At 43.3% G+C, this 18,786-nt stretch overlaps 1 protein-coding gene and 1 pseudogene across 1 annotated transcript in view; one reads left to right on the top strand and one right to left on the bottom strand.

Annotated features, from left to right (window-relative positions):
• The window catches only part of LOC139546522 (zinc finger protein ZFP2-like), a 415,728-nt gene that overhangs the window by 382,920 nt on the left and 14,022 nt on the right, over positions 1-18,786 (bottom strand). The window lies entirely within an intron of this gene.
• Positions 2,986-18,786, top strand: part of LOC139546813 (zinc finger protein ZFP2-like) — a 44,226-nt pseudogene continuing 28,425 nt past the window's right edge.

Here is an 18,786-nt window from a genome sequence, read left to right as displayed (position 1 = left end):
TTTCTATAACTACGCTATATTGTTTGTCCTTGTGTGTCCGTTCATGTTTTTCAGCATAAAGTACTCTGCAGCCACTTAGTGTGGTGTGGACACCAGGTGAGGCCACACACAGATTCCTGTTGAACACTGTGGCTATTTTCTCAATAACAGTCTCTCTCCTTCACTTCATCCCTCTCTCCGCTTCTCCCTAAATCCTCTAGGTTATATCAGCTGTGTCGGTGAACCCCTCCTGCATCTGAACTGGCTACATCGAGGGCACAGCATGATCAGAGGTGAGAGGTCACTTGGTCAGGACAACAGGAAGTATTATTAAAGAAATGCTTTACATTGAAATACAGACAGAGATGCAGTAGTCCCAGAGTTAATGATCCCAGGTCAGTTTATATTATACAGAAAATATTATTAAAGAGATGCTTTACATTGAAATACAGAGAGATGCAGTAGTCCCAGAGTTAATGATCCCAGGTCAGTTTATATTATACAGGAAGTATTATTAAAGAGATGCTTTACATTGAAATACAGACAGAGATGCAGTAGTCCCAGAGTTAATGATCCCAGGTCAGTTTTGCATTTCACCTCCTGATTGATGATTAACAATGTTAGAATAAAAAATTAAAACACAAGGCTTAAACATGCTCTCTCTCTCCATCTGTCTCTCGTCTGCAGATATGTTTTGATGTGAGAGGATGCCAACCCCCAGTCCCATCATCGCCACCTCACCTGCTTTTAAGATAACCTTTGGGCCGACTAGAGACACTATTATGTAATTGTGATAAACTGAGAGAATATTTAGGTAGCACTGTGATTCATTAATCATGTGCTGCCTTCCCTGCTCCTATGTGCTTACCTCTTTCCCTTTCTGTCTTTTACACCTCTCTCTCCACCTCCTCTTTCTTCCTCTGTTTTTATAATGCACAACAGATGTGCATTGAAGTACAGATTGAACTTGTATTTATAACACTTGGACAATGAGCTTTTCAAAAAAGCGTTTCACATTCTCTACTGGTTGAAATGAAGTGTAATGTGATGAAATACTCCACCTATCCTGTGTTTATCAGATCAATGCAGATGAAGGGCATTAGATGTTGAGATGAACCGGTGTTGGAGTATTTACATGATGCATAGGAAGTGTAGTGTTCTGTTTTAACATTATATTTCTGTATATATGAATTAACTAGTTAAATCCTGTTTCTAGTCTATTAGTTACAATGTGTAACCATTGATGTCCCAGGACCAAGATTGGTAAACACTGTTGAAGTGTATAATTGTAATACATACATGCAGACACAGCATCATTCAAATACTGGAATTTGATTCTCCTGGTATTGGATATGACTGAAAAATAATCTCAAAGACATTCATACCTAAACTGCACCTTTATTTGCCAAGGTAGAGTACATGATCATTGAATATATTAAATGTACAGGCTACAATGTGGGGATCTCATGCATGGTAATAACTACATGTAAATAAGACGTGCATCCTTGGCACAACATGATATTATATTCTACTCAGTCCATAGGCTTCATTAATGTCATTCAGGCTGTTTTGAAGTTGATACAACTGTCTGTGATAGCTGAGGTTCTGAACTAATATGTATACCAAACGTTTGGGTCCATACACAGATCGGCTAGATAGCTAGCTACACATCCATAGGCATAGAGGTATTTTAATCATCCACTGCACAATAAGCAAGAACATAGCTAGCTACGTTATTTCATCTATCTGCATGGTAAATATCAGCAAGGAAAGCTTACAAAATTGTACATTCAATTTGCAGTAAATTCTTCAGCAAGCTAGATTCTATACATCCACTGTTTCACAAATCAACCGCCTGGTTTGCTGGTTGTTTCAGGAGTCCCTAAAACAACCAGAATTACAATTTCATACTCATGTCACAACACCCATAAAGCTAGTCAGCTAGCTGGCTAATGTTAGCTGGGTCAGCTAGCTGGCTAATGTTAGCTAGTCAGCTAGCTGGCTAATGTCAGCTACCTTGCTAAATGGCGATTTTCATAAATTAACTTTATGATAAAAAAATGCATAATCATTTGTCTCTACATGAACTAACATTCCTGTCAACTGTACATGTTTTTTGCATGATTCGTTATGACGTTATAATCCCTTACAGTTGCTTCCATTCTAGTATTTCTGTCCGCCACCTTTGATTCAGTTCAGTTCTGTGTAGGGGTACCCCTCTCTTCTAGTATTTATGTCCGCCATCTTTGATTCAGTTCAGTTCTGTGTAGGGTTACCCCTCTCTCCTAGTATTTCTATCCGCCATCTTTGATTCAGTTCAGTTCTGTGTAGGGGTTCCCCTCTCTTCTAGTATTTATGTTTGTCATCTTTGATGCAGTACAGTTCTGTGTAGGGGTACCCCTCTCTCCTAGTATTTCTGTCCGCCATCTTTGATTCAGTTCAGTTCTGTGTAGGGTTACCCCTCTCTCCTAGTATTTCTATCCGCCATCTTTGATTCAGTTCAGTTCTGTGTAGGGGTTCCCCTCTCTTCTAGTATTTATGTTTGTCATCTTTGATGCAGTACAGTTCTGTGTAGGGGTACCCCTCTCTCCTAGTATTTCTGTCCGCCATCTTTGATTCAGTACAGTTCTGTGTAGGCGTACACCTCTCTCCTAGTATTTCTGTCCGCCATCTTTGCTGAAGAAAGTCTAACAGTCACTAGCGCAGCAGCAGCCTCCCCCGGTCCTAGTGCCGGGCCGGTAAGATGTTTAAGATGCGATGGCGAAATAAGAAGAAATAAGAAATCACAGAAAAAATATATTGACTGATATTGATTTATTTAGAGGGGGCTAATTAATATTTTAGGACTAGCTAATTCCCTGAATCCTACCCTTTAATTTTTTGTCTGAAAATTAAATTTACATTTTACTCAAATGCGTTGCCCACTCCAGTCAACAGATGAGGTCTGCGACTTTAAGGCAATGCTGCTACTGTGACGTATAATCTAGTGGACGGAACGCTTCTTTCAACAGCAGCAACAGACAGTCAGCCACCTCGGTAGCTTGCTAGCCAAAATAGACGAACCAATAAAGCTCTTTAGACGCTTTAGTGTATATTTGCCACTGTATTTTAAAACCACTTATGTCGCTTAGTTAGTTATCCGTTTTAATTTCATATTTACGGTATTGTTTTTATTATTCATCTAGCGGGCTGGTTAAGTTAGCATTAGCCTAGCTAGCTAACATCTCCACCCATGAGGTCACTAAGCTACTCTCTTGTTAATGAAGAGGAGGACTGCTGGACGGAGAAAGAAGCTCTCGTCAAAGAGGAGAAGGAAGAGAAGGATATCACAGTAAAACAAGAAGTAGACGGTGAGGCCGTTACCGTGAAAGAAGAAGAGAAAGACGTTACAGTGAAAGAAGAGGAAGACGCGTTCAGATTGAAAGAGGAAGTTACAGTAAAAGAAGAGGAGGAAGAGAAAGAGGAGGCTGCAGTTTTTGGAGTGAAAGAGGAGGATGGGGAGATGACTATCACATTGGAAGAAGAGGAGGAGGAAACTGAATATCTGGGCTCGGTTTCCCAAACGCATCTTAAGGCATCCAATGGTTCTAAGGATGAACGGGCCCTGATTAACACAAGTAAGTACTACCTTAAAAACAGAGGCACAAACTCTGCAGTTGTTGAACTGTTTTATTTTTTTATTTAACCAGGTGGCTATGATGTCATAATGATAGTTTAACATGGTGACCATGATGTCATAATGATAGTTTAACCAGGTGGCCATGGTGTCAAAAGTTAAGACTTTTTGTATTTAACCAGGTAGGCCAGTTGAGAACAAGTTCTCATTTACAACTGCGACCTGGCCAAGATTTTATTTTTATTTATTTCACCTTTATTTAACCAGGTAGGCAAATTGAGAACACGTTCTCATTTACAATTGCGACCGTGCCAAGATAAAGCAAAGCAGTTCGACACATACAACAACATATGGTTACACATGGAGTAAAACAAACATACAGTCAATAATACAGTAGAAAAATAAGTCTATATACAATGTGAGCAAGTGAGGTAAGGGAGGTGAAAGGCAAACAAAATATATATATAAATAAATAAAAATATAAAAAGGCCATGGCGGCGAAGTAAATACAATATAGCAAGTTAATAAAAAATAAATAAAATAAAAACACTGGAATGGTTGGTTTGCAGTGGAAGAAAGTGCAAAGTAGAGATAGAAATAATGGGGTGCAAAGGAGCAAAGAGCAAAATAAATAAATGAATACAGTAGGTAAAGAGGTAGTTGTTTGGGCTAAATTATAGATGGGCTATGTACAGGTGCAGTAATCTATGAGCTGCTCTGACAGCTGGTGCTTAAAGCTAGTGAGGGAGATAAGTGTTTCCAGTTTCAGAGATTTTTGTAGTTCGTTCCAGTCATTGGCAGCAGAGAACTGGAAGGAGAGGCGGCCAAAGGAAGAATTGGTTTTGGGGGTGACCAGAGAGATATACCTGCTGGAGCGCGTGCTACAGGTAGGTGCTGCTATGGTGACCAGCGAGCTGAGATAAGGGGGGACTTTACCAAGCAGGTTCTTGTAGATGACCTGGAGCCAGTGGGTTTGGCGACGAGTATGAAGCGAGGGCCAGCCAACGAGAGCGTACAGGTCGCAGTGGTGGGTAGTGTATGGGGATAAAGATAAAGATAAAGCAAAGCAGTGTGACACAGACAACAACACAGAGTTACACATGGAATAACATGGAATAAACAATAAACAAGCCAACAACACAATAAACAAGTCAATGACACAGTAGAAAAAAAGAAAGTCTATATATAGTGTGTGCAAAAGGCATGAGGAGGTAGGCAATGAATAGTCCATAGTAGCGAAGAATTACAATTTAGCAGATTAACACTGGAGTGATAAATGAGCAGATGATGATGTGCAAGTAGAGATACTGGTGTGCAAAAGAGCAGAAAAGTACATGTACAGCTGCAGCGATCGGTTAGCTGCTCAGATAGCTGATGTTTAAAGTTGGTGAGGGAAATATAAGTCTCCAGCTTCAGCGATTTTTGAAATTCGCTCCAGTCACTGGAAGGATGTGTGGTGTTAAAGGGGAAATCTGCAATTACCACATCCATATTTTGATTTTTAAATTATTTATTTATAGCCATTGATTCTTGAAGAATATAACACATGCCTCATGAGCTTAGTTCAACTGTTGTACCCCATCAGAACACCAAATAAGCTTTTTTTACTCCAATGTATAGAAACAATGTAAATCAACAGACTCAACATGGTTAAAACTATAATGTTGATATCATGGATGGTCAGTCCTTGCATCCATAGGTCTGTCTATGAATTTGAAAGTAGTTACATTTCTCCAGCCCCATCCATCTTATTAGCAAAATAGTGGTGGAATTACAGCTTTGTTATTGGTTGATTGATTCTTGTGTGGCTTTTTTAAAGGGACAACCTAGTATTTAAACAGCAACAAAATGGCTGCCCAGAGACTTGGTTTGGTAAACAGCTGAGGGATGGGGTCTGGAGAAATGTAACCACTCTCAAATTAATAGAGAAAGCTATTGTATCAACCGTAACCCAAAACCTAGCGACCTCGTCAAGAAGTTCAGACATCTTGGCAAAACAGTTTTAAGGTGTTGGCTTGACAGTCGCTGGACCCAGGTTTGAGTCCAGCTCAGGGCTACCCCCTGAATTCACTACACTATGAATACAAGGACTGGCCATCCATGATGTCATAATGATATTTTAACCAGGTTTCTAGGATATATAGTATATTCTAGAATTCATCCATGATGTCATAATGATAGTTTAACCAGGTTTCTAGGATATATAGTATATTCTAGAATTCATCCATGATGTCATAATGATAGTTGAACCGGTTTCTAGGCTATATAGTATATTCTAGAATTGCCAGTGTAGATTTCCTGTGGGGGTCAAATTGTTAGAGCTGTTGATAAATCATTGTATAATATTCAGCGTTTATTTTCATGCCATTACATCAATATAGCCCAACCAGAAGAGAAGAAACTCTTCCTGAACCACCTCCTCTTGCTGTCCTTCATACATTCTGACGTTGCTGGTAATCGGCTACACAAGCAGTCAGCAACCTACATTTGGAGTGCAAATGTATCTTACCATTTCTACTGATCTGGTGCCAGTTATGATTTTCATATGTTCATTTTACTGGAACAGTTTCATTTAATTTATAATAGTATCTCAAAATCATTGTCTGTGATTAATCTACATTCTATCAAAATGAAAATGATACAAATCTAAAAGTAACTTTCATTGCCATTGCCAATTATGTAAAAACTAGCCTACATAACAAATAAAAACATTGCAAATAGATGTCCTATAAATCACATGGCCTGTCTATAACGAACTTGAAACATTGTTTAAAATAATTCTGGGTTCTCGGTTTCTCGCGCCAGTGAGTTCAAGACAGACACAGTTGTCGGCTATTTGTGAAAGGGATAAGAAGTAATCAGGTATTTTACGACATTTCCACTGGATCAGCGCATTACGTTTTTCCCTTTTGTGCCGGGTGGTTATCGAAAGGGCGAGAGCTGGAAATGTCTTTCAAATACTTTGAGGAACTATTGTCATTTGCAATTGATTTTGATTAGACTTTGTTTACTTGCTGTTTGAGGTGAAGAGAAATTTGCTTTGAGAAGCTCCTCAGCTCATTGGTGGTGGTGCGTTAAGACAATCAGAAATACTATCAGACATCCCCAAATTGGCACATTTATAGGCCTACATTTGGGCTCAGGCCAGGTAGACTAGTCCTACTTCTATATGCGTAGTAGGTCTATGTTGTTAGGTTAAGTTAGGGGTCCTACAGTAGGTCTAATTTGTTGTTGTTATGGGTCCTACAGTAGGTCTATGTTGTTGTTAGGGGTCCTACAGTAGATCTATGTTGTTGTTGGGTGAAGTTATGGGTCCTATAGTAGGTCTATGTTAGATGAAGTTAGGGGTCCTACAGTAGGTCTATGTTGTTGTTAGGGGAAGTTTTGTGCCAATTTGGCAAACACTTAGTGTACAAACCCTCATTAATATTGAACCTGAATTAATAATTAACCTTAATAACTTGAATAACTCAATCATCGATGTTACTACTAATGTGAAAACAAGACAAAATATGACTATTCTTGCTCATTTTGTGGGCCTTTAACCATCTGTCTGACTTTGTTATTCACGCAGGAGAGAGATGTGACTGTCGTGGATCCTCTAGGGAGCCTCAACAACCTCATGATGCTGACAAGGCAGAGAAGAGTCTCTCCACATTAGAACACCTCAAGAAATACCAGCAGAGACCCACAGGGAAGAGAACTCACTGCTGCTCTGACTGTGGGAAGAGATTCACCTCATCAACGGGCATTAAAATTCATCAGAGAATCCACACAGGAGAGAAACCTTTTAGCTGTACTCAATGTGGAAAGAGTTTTACTCAATCAGCCAGCCTGATATCACACCAGAGAACACACACAGGAGAGAAACCTTATAACTGTGCCCAATGTGGGAAGAGTTTTACTCGATCAACCGACCTGATATCACACCAGAGAACACACACAGGAGAGAAACCTTATAGCTGTGATGAATGTGGGAAGAGATTTGTTACATCTAACAGTCTGACTAAACACAGGAGAACACACACAGGAGAGAAATCTTATAGCTGTGCTCAATGTGGGAAGAGCTTTACTGAGTCTAGCTGTCTGACTAGACACCAGAGAACACACACAGGAGAGAAGCCTTTTAGCTGTAATCAATGTGGGAAGAGGTTTACTCAGTCAACCAGCCTGAAATCACACCGTAGAACACACACAGGAGAGAAACCTTATAGCTGTGCTCAATGTGGGAAGAGTTTTACTCGTTCATCCAGCCTGACATCACACCGTAGAACACACACAGGAGAGAAATCTTATAGCTGTGATGAATGTGGGAAGAGATTTGTTACATCTAACAGTCTGACTAAACACCGGAGAACACACACAGGAGAGAAATCTTATAGCTGTGCTCAATGTGGGAAGAGCTTTACTGAGTTTAGCTGTCTGACTAAACACCAGAGAACACACACAGGAGAGAAGCCTTTTAGCTGTAATCAATTTGGGAAGAGTTTTACTCGATCAACTGGCCTGATATCACACCAGAGAACACACACAGGAGAGAAACCTTATAACTGTGATGAATGTGGGAAGAGATTTGTTACATCTAACAGTCTGACTAAACACAGGAGAACACACACAGGAGAGAAATCTTATAGCTGTGCTCAATGTGGGAAGAGCTTTACTGAGTCTAGCTGTCTGACTAGACACCAGAGAACACACACAGGAGAGAAGCCTTTTAGCTGTAATCAATGTGGGAAGAGGTTTACTCAGTCAACCAGCCTGAAATCACACCGTAGAACACACACAGGAGAGAAACCTTATAGCTGTGCTCAATGTGGGAAGAGTTTTACTCGTTCATCCAGCCTGACATCACACCGTAGAACACACACAGGAGAGAAATCTTATAGCTGTGATGAATGTGGGAAGAGATTTGTTACATCTAACAGTCTGACTAAACACCGGAGAACACACACAGGAGAGAAATCTTATAGCTGTGCTCAATGTGGGAAGAGTTTTACTCGATCAACTGGCCTGATATCACACCAGAGAACACACACAGGAGAGAAACCTTATAACTGTGATGAATGTGGGAAGAGATTTGTTACATCTAACAGTCTGACTAAACACAGGAGAACACACACAGGAGAGAAATCGTATAGCTGTGATGAATGTGGGAAGAGATTTGTTACATCTAACAGTCTGACTAAACACCGGAGAACACACACAGGAGAGAAATCTTATAGCTGTGCTCAATGTGGGAAGAGCTTTACTGAGTCTAGCTGTCTGACTAGACACCAGAGAACACACACAGGAGAGAAGCCTTTTAGCTGTAATCAATGTGGGAAGAGTTTTACTCAGTCAACCAGCCTGATATCACACCAGAGAAAACACACACAGGAGAGAAATCTTATAGCTGTGCTCAATGTGGGAAGAGTTTTACTAAGTCTAGCAAGCGGACTACAAACCATATAACACATACAGGAGAGAAATCTCAGCTGTGATCAGTGTGACCAGAGATAATCTGATAAAATACCTCTGATCAAACATCAGAAAATACATACATGAAGGACAGAAAACTTATAGCTGTGATCAATGTGGGACGAGTTTTGTTCGATCTAGCGATCTGACAGTGCACCAGAGAACACACACAGGAGAGAAATCTCATAGCTGTGACCAGAGATAATCTGATAAAAGATCTCTGATCAAATATCAGAAAAGACATACATGAAGGAGTTGTTTCATGATATCAGTGAATTAATGTCACAATGTAGAATGTTTTGACATTGTAGGAAGAGTATTTTAATGATGTCAAAATGTAGAATGTTTTAACATTGTAGTAGGAGTATTTTAATAATGTCACAATGTAGAACTCTGAACGTTTGCCCCTGTTCTATTGATTTCAGCATGATATGGATGCTCACGGAAAAATACAGGCTCTGAATTGAAAGAGTACTATTTATGAGATTTAACAAAAAGTGACTAACAAAAAGAGTTGTGTTACACCACATTGGTGACCCACTTGAATCAAAATGCAACACTTCGAAATGTAGCGAGCTGTTTTCTACAAATTGTCCTCTAACCAGGGATGTACACATTACTCCCAGATTCCGTGTGGTTTTTGAGCTGTTAGTTTTAACAGGACGTGCAACCTCATCTCCCCTCTCGCACAAATGATTTTACCGATGAGTTATGACAAATAAGTGTTGTGTTCCTTTGTTTAGCGACCCTTAAATTGAAATGCATCACTCCAAAATGTAGCAGACTGTCTTCTGCGGGTTGTCCTCTAACCAGTGAGGTAAAAGATATCTCCCATTTCCATGTGTTTTTTTAGTTGTGTTAGTTTCAACAGCACAAACAACCTGATTTCCCCCTAATCGATATCAGTGATTTATTGCCGCTTGTCAAAACAACAGTGTTTTTGGTGCTTGTGCAGTTTATAAGGAGCTTGTTTTAAAAAATACAAGTAATGTGATTATTGTGGCAGATGTTTGTGTATACTGCCAATTTTATGTTTATGTTTTAATATATCACAAACTGTTTCTGCATATTGGTTATTGATTAAACTGTGTACAAACTGTGTTTTAACATTGGGCTATCCCACCTAGCAAAATGTAATTGAAAATACTTTGAAAATAAGACTATGCAACCAAATATTTAATATTTACATTTCATGTAACATTTAGTAATCATATTGTAACCAACTGACTATTTTTTGGGTACAATTATATTGACATTGTTGCCCTGCTTTTAGAATATCAGGATTCATTCTCAGATGTGCCAACCCAAATGTACTAGAGCATGTGGTAACGACAACTTGGTAGCTGATTGTTTCAAGGATGGGCAGTCAAAATATTTGTGTTGTGCATTTAACCAGGATCACAATTTATTTTAACACGTTTTTCCGTTTGGAGATGAGTTTTATCTCTTATTCTTATCTGTATTTTTTTTTCAACTGCACTGTCGGTTGGGCTCGTAAGTAAGCATTTCACTGTTAGGTCTACACATGTATTCAGCGAATGTGACTAATACAATTTGATTTGAGTTTTGTTTGCGCTCATTCCAAGTGGACGAGAGTTCTAGAAGCTAGTGAGTTTTAGGATTCTATAGAAAGAAAAAGGAGAAAAAAATTATACCATTGTATATTATTATTTAGAAATACATGTTTTTTTCTTGTTTTAATTGTAGACAGCCAGTAGACACCATGTTTATATTGTAGAAGGTGAAGCATTGTAGTTGATTATGTGAAATGGAAGTTGTTTTCTAGTCAGTTGTTCAACTGAAATGTGTCTTTGGCACATCGATTGGTGTCACCCCGTTAGTCAGTATGTGTAACACCTGTGCTGGCTTGTCCATCTCGTTAGTGGGAAGGTGTTTCACCTGAGCTGGTCCAGGTTCTATTTAAGAGTGTCTGGCCCAGTGCTCCAGTTGTCTTGATAGATGTGGAGAGTCAACACCTTGAGTTGCTCCACTTTTTTGGTTTGCTTCCTGTCTTTAAGTTTGTTTTGGGTTTTTCTTTTGTTTTCCTCTTCTTGGGCAGATTTAGTGTGTCTCATGGTGGGTGTCTTATGTCCCAGTTGTTGTTACTAGTCAACTTTCAGTGCCCCTCCTAAAAAAACTGCTTATATTTTGGATTAGATATTGCGTCCAATTAATATTTGAATCAATGGAATTTCCTTAGAATGCTCATTAGTCTTTCTGTTTTTTATCCTCTTATGTTTGTTGTGTACTAAATATACTATGGAACTAATAAATATTCTGTTTATTTTCATAGTTTTTTAATGTGAAGCCATTGTGTTGCATCCATGTCTAAAATGTGCTGTATAAATAAAGCTTCATTTGATTTCAACATATTGTAAAACAAATTAACCCAATGACCGACCAATCAACAGACTCTTGGTCCATCTTAGTATGAAAAACAGATCAATCCCACTTTTCCAGCCTGCTGAAGGAGTGGTAAACACCCCCCCCCCCCCCCCCCCGGCTCTACCAGGGGCTTGAGGTAGTCTCCCACAGCTCTGCTTATGTCATGTTCTGTGGCCTTGCCGTTCCATTTCTTGACTGCCCCTGCAACACAGAAAGAAACACATTTAATCATATTATATAAAACACTCGAAGTAATGGATATAGAGCATCTACATCTAATATCAAAGAACAAATGAATGTGCCTGAGGGGAAATTAACTTTCATACAGCCAAAAGGGGGAGAAATTACACCAATATCTGTGGACAATTTGCACTAATGTAAATAAACATGGATGATGGAACATATTACCTTTTGCTGACGTGATGAACCGCTAAGGGGACATAAATATTTACCATCTAAACCATGTGTGACCTCTCACCTCTCTGTAGAAGTGTTCTTCCTAACCAGTCCCTCAACAGCTCTCTGACTGAGCTCCACCCTCACTGGGTCTTCAGAGGAGAGGAAGGCTGAAGAGGGATGGAAGAATGAATGGATCAGTCAGTCAATAAAGTGTAGAGCTGCTGTCTGTGCTCTGACAAAATCACTATTTTAGTAGTTCATTAAAGTAAATAAGGCTTTATGATTGCTGAATACCAACTATCAATCACTTAGATCATGTATTTTCAGGAAGAGATACATCATTGGGACGTCCCTAGCCCGTTGAAGTTGACATTTAAAAGGGTTAAGGTTAGGGTTGTCCCAAGGATCCCAGATAGCATTGACCATTGTGCATTCTTCTGTCTGTTTTACATAGCAGGTCATGGGTTCTGACTTCTGAACTTGAAAATATAAAATATCCTTATTCTTGTCACTGTTTGAGAATGTAGAACGTTTACATTCTGTCAAAATGTCTGTCAGCCACAGTCTGGTACAAGTCAACAGGACAGCCGTGAGGAGAAGGGCCACAGTCTGGTACAAGTCAACAGGACAGCCGTGAGGTGGGGAGGAGAAGGGCCACAGTCTGGTACAAGTCAACAGGACAGCCGTGAGGAGAAGGGCCACAGTCTGGTACAAGTCAACAGGACAGCCGTGAGGTGGGGAGGAGAAGGGCCACAGTCTGGTACAAGTCAACAGGACAGCCGTGAGGAGAAGGGCCACAGTCTGGTACAAGTCAACAGGACAGCCGTGAGGTGGGGAGGAGAAGGGCCACAGTCTGGTACAAGTCAACAGGACAGCCGTGAGGTGGGGAGGAGAAGGGCCACAGTCTGGTACAAGTCAACAGGACAGCCGTGAGGAGAAGGGCCACAGTCTGGTACAAGTCAACAGGACAGCCGTGAGGTGGGGAGGAGAAGGGCCACAGTCTGGTACAAGTCAACAGGACAGCCGTGAGGAGAAGGGCCACAGTCTGGTACAAGTCAACAGGACAGCCGTGAGGTGAAGGGCCACAGTCTGGTACAAGTCAACAGGACAGCCGTGAGGAGAAGGGCCACAGTCTGGTACAAGTCAACAGGACAGCCGTGAGGTGAAGAGGAGAAGGGCCACAGTCTGGAACAAGTCAACAGGACAGCCGTGAGGTGGGGAGGAGAAGGGCCACAGTCTGGTACAAGTCAACAGGACAGCCGTGAGGTGGGGAGGAGAAGGGCCACAGTCTGGAACAAGTCAACAGGACAGCCGTGAGGTGGGGAGGAGAAGGGCCACAGTCTGGTACAAGTCAACAGGACAGCCGTGAGGTGAGGAGGAGAAGGGCCACAGTCTGGAACAAGTCAACAGGACAGCCGTGAGGTGAAGAGGAGAAGGGCCACAGTCTGGAACAAGTCAACAGGACAGCCGTGAAGTGGGGAGGAGAAGGGCCACAGTCTGGTACAAGTCAACAGGACAGCCGTGAGGTGGGGAGGAGAAGTGCCACAGTCTGGTACAAGTCAACAGGACAGCCGTGAGGTGGGGAGGAGAAGGGCCACAGTCTGGTACAAGTCAACAGGACAGCCGTGAGGTGAGGAGGAGAAGGGCCACAGTCTGGAACAAGTCAACAGGACAGCCGTGAGGTGAGGAGGAGAAGGGCCACAGTCTGGTACAAGTCAACAGGACAGCCGTGAGGTGGGGAGGAGAAGGGCCACAGTCTGGAACAAGTCAACAGGACAGCCGTGAGCTGGGGAGGAGAAGGGCCACAGTCTGGTACAAGTCAACAGGACAGCCGTGAGGTGGGGAGGAGAAGGGCCACAGTCTGGTACAAGTCAACAGGACAGCCGTGAGGTGGGGAGGGGAAGGGCCACAGTCCGGTACAAGTCAACAGGACAGCCGTGAGGTGGGGAGGAGAAGGGCCACAGTCTGGTACAAGTCAACAGGATAGCCGTGAGGTGGGGAGGAGAAGGGCCACAGTCTGAAACAAGTCAACAGGACAGCCTTGAGGTGGGAGGAGAAGGGCCACAGTCTGGAACAAGTCAACAGGACAGCCGTGAGGTGAAGAGGGGAAGGGCCACAGTCTGGAACAAGTCAACAGGACAGCCGTGAGGTGGGGAGGAGAAGGGCCACAGTCTGGTACAAGTCAACAGGACAGCCGTGAGGTGGGGAGGAGAAGGGCCACAGTCTGGAACAAGTCAACAGGACAGCCGTGAGGTGGGGAGGAGAAGGGCCACAGTCTGGAACAAGTCAACAGGACAGCCGTGAGCTGGGGAGGAGAAGGGCCACAGTCTGGTACAAGTCAACAGGACAGCCGTGAGGTGGGGAGGAGAAGAGCCACAGTCCGGTACAAGTCAACAGGACAGCCGTGAGGTGGGGAGGAGAAGGGCCACAGTCTGGAACAAGTCAACAGGACAGCCGTGAGGTGGGGAGGAGAAGAGCCACAGTCCGGTACAAGTCAACAGGACAGCCGTGAGGTGGGGAGGAGGGAGGAATTTAGGCCGAGGTCAGATGAAGTGAGGAAGAAGTCATGTGACTAAAGTTCTGCCTAGCAACAGAGGTGTAAGGAGGATTATTTAAATATTGGTACTGGTATTTAAATACCAGTTAGGAGGAGACTCAGCATAAAGGGTTAAATACCAGCGCTTGTGTGAATTTGTCTTGGTCTTATGCAGCTGTGACTCAGTGGGTGAATAAACTTGGTTTGAGCTTTACTTATCGTCTGAGTTTTTACTCTTTATTTATAACTTAACAGGTGTAAAAGAATCACAAACAAGACAAGTAAGTGCGCAGTGGATTATGGTCATTGAAGTTAATTAAAAGTTTTATGCGCTAAACTACGTAGAATATTGGCCTGTTGGAAAGTACAACTCCCTACTAGTCTGGATCTGATTTATCTCTAGAGAAACTACAATTCCTTACTACATCAAACAGTTCAGGCTGGATATGATTTATCTCTAGAGAAACTACAACTCCCTACTACATCACACAGTTCAGGTTGGGTCTGATTTATCTCTAGAGAAACTACAACTCCCTACTACATCACACAGTTCAGGCTGGATCTGATTTATCTCTAGAGAAACTACAACTCCCTACTACATCACACAGTTCAGGCTGGGTCTGATTTATCTCTAGAGAAACTACAACTCCCTACTACATCACACAGTTCAGTCTGGATCTGATTTATCTCTAGAGAAACTACAACTCCCTACTACATCACACAGTTCAGGCTGGGTCTGATTTATCTCTTGAGAAACTACAACTCCCTACTACATCACACAGTTCAGGCTGGATCTGATTTATCTCTAGAGAAACTACAACTCCCTACTACATCACACAGTTCAGGCTGGGTCTGATTTATCTCTAGAGAAACTACAACTCCCTACTACATCACACAGTTCAGTCTGGATCTGATTTATCTCCAGACTAGTTCCAGACACACCCTCTAGACAGACAGGCCAAAGGCGCTTGCCCCAATTCAGGGAACCGTTGATCTACTTCAGAGGAACTGTGTCTAGAGTGATTTCCTGTTGTTTTGACACCTCACTGGAAAACTAGAATAACTAGCTGTTGCTACAGAACGAGACGACCAATTCCCAGTTAGTCTGTGTCTCGTTCTCCACACACGGACACATACCAAGATCACGTGTTTTCTATATGCACAAGATAGTTTGACTATATAAGGCTTCTGAACTCCTTGTGTCATCGAGCTCTCGGCCTTCCACCTCAGAGTGTAGGGCTGACCAGCTACATTATTGCAATTCTTACCAAATAAAGGTTGATTGTTTGAAGAAATGTCAAAGTCTCTTTTTATTGGTTAGAATTTCCACCACAGCAATAATAACCTTTTTTCCACTCATAGTGTGTTCAACATCAGTTCACCGTCTCACCTCATACTGTATTGGAGCAGCAGCAGCTGACTGTCCAGTTCAACATCAGTTCACAGTCTCACCTCATACTGTATTGGAGCAGCAGCAGCTGACTGCCCAGTTCACCGTCACACCTCATACTGTATTGGAGCAGCAGCAGCTGACTGCCCAGTTCACCGTCACACCTCATACTGTATTGGAGCAGCAGCAGCTGACTGTCCAGTTCACCGTTACACCTCATACTGTATTGGAGCAGCAGCAGCTGACTGTCCAGTTCAACATCAGTTCACAGTCTCACCTCATACTGTATTGGAGCAGCAGCAGCTGACTGCCCAGTTCACCGTCACACCTCATACTGTATTGGAGCAGCAGCAGCTGACTGCTCAGTTCACCTTCTCACCTCATACTGTATTGGAGCAGCAGCAGCTGACTGCCCAGTTCAACATCAGTTCACCGTCTCACCTCATACTGTATTGGAGCAGCAGCAGCTGACTGCCCTGTTCAACATCAGTTCACCGTCTCACCTCATACTGTATTGGAGCTGCAGCAGCTGACTGCCCGGTTCAACGTCAGTTCACCGTCTCACCTCATACTGTATTGGAGCAGCAGCAGCTGACTGTCCAGTTCAACGTCAGTTCACAGTCTCACCTCATACTGTATTGGAGCAGCAGCAGCTGACTGCCCTGTTCAACATCAGTTCACCGTCTCACCTCATACTGTATTGGAGCTGCAGCAGCTGACTGCACGGTTCAACGTCAGTTCACCGTCTCACCTCATACTGTTTTGGAGCAGCAGCAGCTGACTGTCCAGTTCAACATCAGTTCACAGTCTCACCTCATACTGTATTGGAGCAGCAGCAGCTGACTGCCCGGTTCAACGTCAGTTCACCATCTCACCTCATACTGTATTGGAGCAGCAGCAGCTGACTGCCCGGTTCAACGTCAGTTCACCATCTCACCTCATACTGTATTGGAGCAGCAGCAGCTGACTGCCCGGTTCAACGTCAGTTCACCATCTCACCTCATACTGTATTGGAGCAGCAGCTGACTGCCCGGTTCAACGTCAGTTCACCATCTCACCTCATACTGTATTGGAGCAGCAGCAGCTGACTGCCCGGTTCAACGTCAGTTCACCATCTCACCTCATACTGTATTGGAGCAGCAGCAGCTGACTGTCCAGTTCAACATCAGTTCACTGTCTCACCTCATACTGTATTGGAGCAGCAGCTGACTGTCCAGTTCAACATCAGTTCACAGTCTCACCTCATACTCTATTGGAGCAGCAGCAGCTGACTGTTCAGTTCAACATCAGTTCACAGTCTCACCTCATACTGTATTGGAGCAGCAGCAGCTGACTGTCCAGTTCAAGATCAGTTCACAGTCTCACCTCATACTGTATTGGAGCAGCAGCAGCTGACTGCCCGGTTCAACGTCAGTTCACCGTCTCACCTCATACTGTATTGGAGCAGCAGCAGCTGGCTGCCCGGTTCAACATCAGTTCACAGTCTCACCTCATACTGTATTGGAGCAGCAGCAGCTGACTGTCCAGTTCAACATCAGTTCACAGTCTCACCTCATACTGTATTGGAGCAGCAGCAGCTGACTGTCCAGTTCAACATCAGTTCACAGTCTCACCTCATACTGTATTGGAGCAGCAGCAGCTGACTGCCCGGTTCAACATCAGTTCACCGTCTCACCTCATACTGTATTGGAGCAGCAGCAGCTGACTGCCCGGTTCAACGTCAGTTCACCATCTCACCTCATACTGTATTGGAGCAGCAGCAGCTGACTGCCCGGTTCAACGTCAGTTCACCATCTCACCTCATACTGTATTGGAGCAGCAGCAGCTGACTGCCCGGTTCAACGTCAGTTCACCATCTCACCTCATACTGTATTGGAGCAGCAGCAGCTGACTGCCCGGTTCAACGTCAGTTCACCATCTCACCTCATACTGTATTGGAGCAGCAGCAGCTGACTGTCCGGTTCAACATCAGTTCACTGTCTCACCTCATACTGTATTGGAGCAGCAGCTGACTGTCCAGTTCAACATCAGTTCACAGTCTCACCTCATACTCTATTGGAGCAGCAGCAGCTGACTGTCCAGTTCAACATCAGTTCACAGTCTCACCTCATACTGTATTGGAGCAGCAGCAGCTGACTGTCCAGTTCAACATCAGTTCACAGTCTCACCTCATACTGTATTGGAGCAGCAGCAGCTGACTGCCCGGTTCAACGTCAGTTCACCGTCTCACCTCATACTGTATTGGAGCAGCAGCAGCTGGCTGCCCGGTTCAACATCAGTTCACAGTCTCACCTCATACTGTATTGGAGCAGCAGCAGCTGACTGTCCAGTTCAACATCAGTTCACTGTCTCACCTCATACTGTATTGGAGCAGCAGCTGACTGTCCAGTTCAACATCAGTTCACCGTCTCACCTCATACTCTATTGGAGCAGCAGCAGCTGACTGTCCAGTTCAACATCAGTTCACAGTCTCACCTCATACTGTATTGGAGCAGCAGCAGCTGACTGTCCAGTTCAACATCAGTTCACAGTCTCACCTCATACTGTATTGGAGCAGCAGCAGCTGACTGCCCGGTTCAACGTCAGTTCACCGTCTCACCTCATACTGTATTGGAGCAGCAGCAGCTGGCTGCCCGGTTCAACATCAGTTCACAGTCTCACCTCATACTGTATTGGAGCAGCAGCAGCTGACTGTCCAGTTCAACATCAGTTCACAGTCTCACCTCATACTGTATTGGAGCAGCAGCAGCTCACTGCCCAGTTCAACATCAGTTCACCGTCTCACCTCATACTGTATTGGAGCATCAGCAGCTGACTGCCCGGTTCAACGTCAGTTCACCGTCTCACCTCATACTGTATTGGAGCAGCAGCAGCTGGCTGCCCGGTTCAACGTCAGTTTACCGTCTCACCTCATACTGTATTGGAGCAGCAGCAGCTGACTGCCCAGTTCAACATCAGTTCAACGTCTCACTTCATACTGTATTGGAGCAGCAGCAGCTGACTGCCCGGTTCAACATCAGTTCA

This window comes from Salvelinus alpinus, chromosome 2 (assembly GCF_045679555.1).
Source record: "Salvelinus alpinus chromosome 2, SLU_Salpinus.1, whole genome shotgun sequence".
In the NCBI taxonomy this organism is placed as follows: domain Eukaryota; kingdom Metazoa; phylum Chordata; class Actinopteri; order Salmoniformes; family Salmonidae; genus Salvelinus; species Salvelinus alpinus.
The sequence above is the reverse complement of the archived record's forward strand: the minus strand, read 5'-3'. Positions and strand labels throughout refer to the sequence as shown.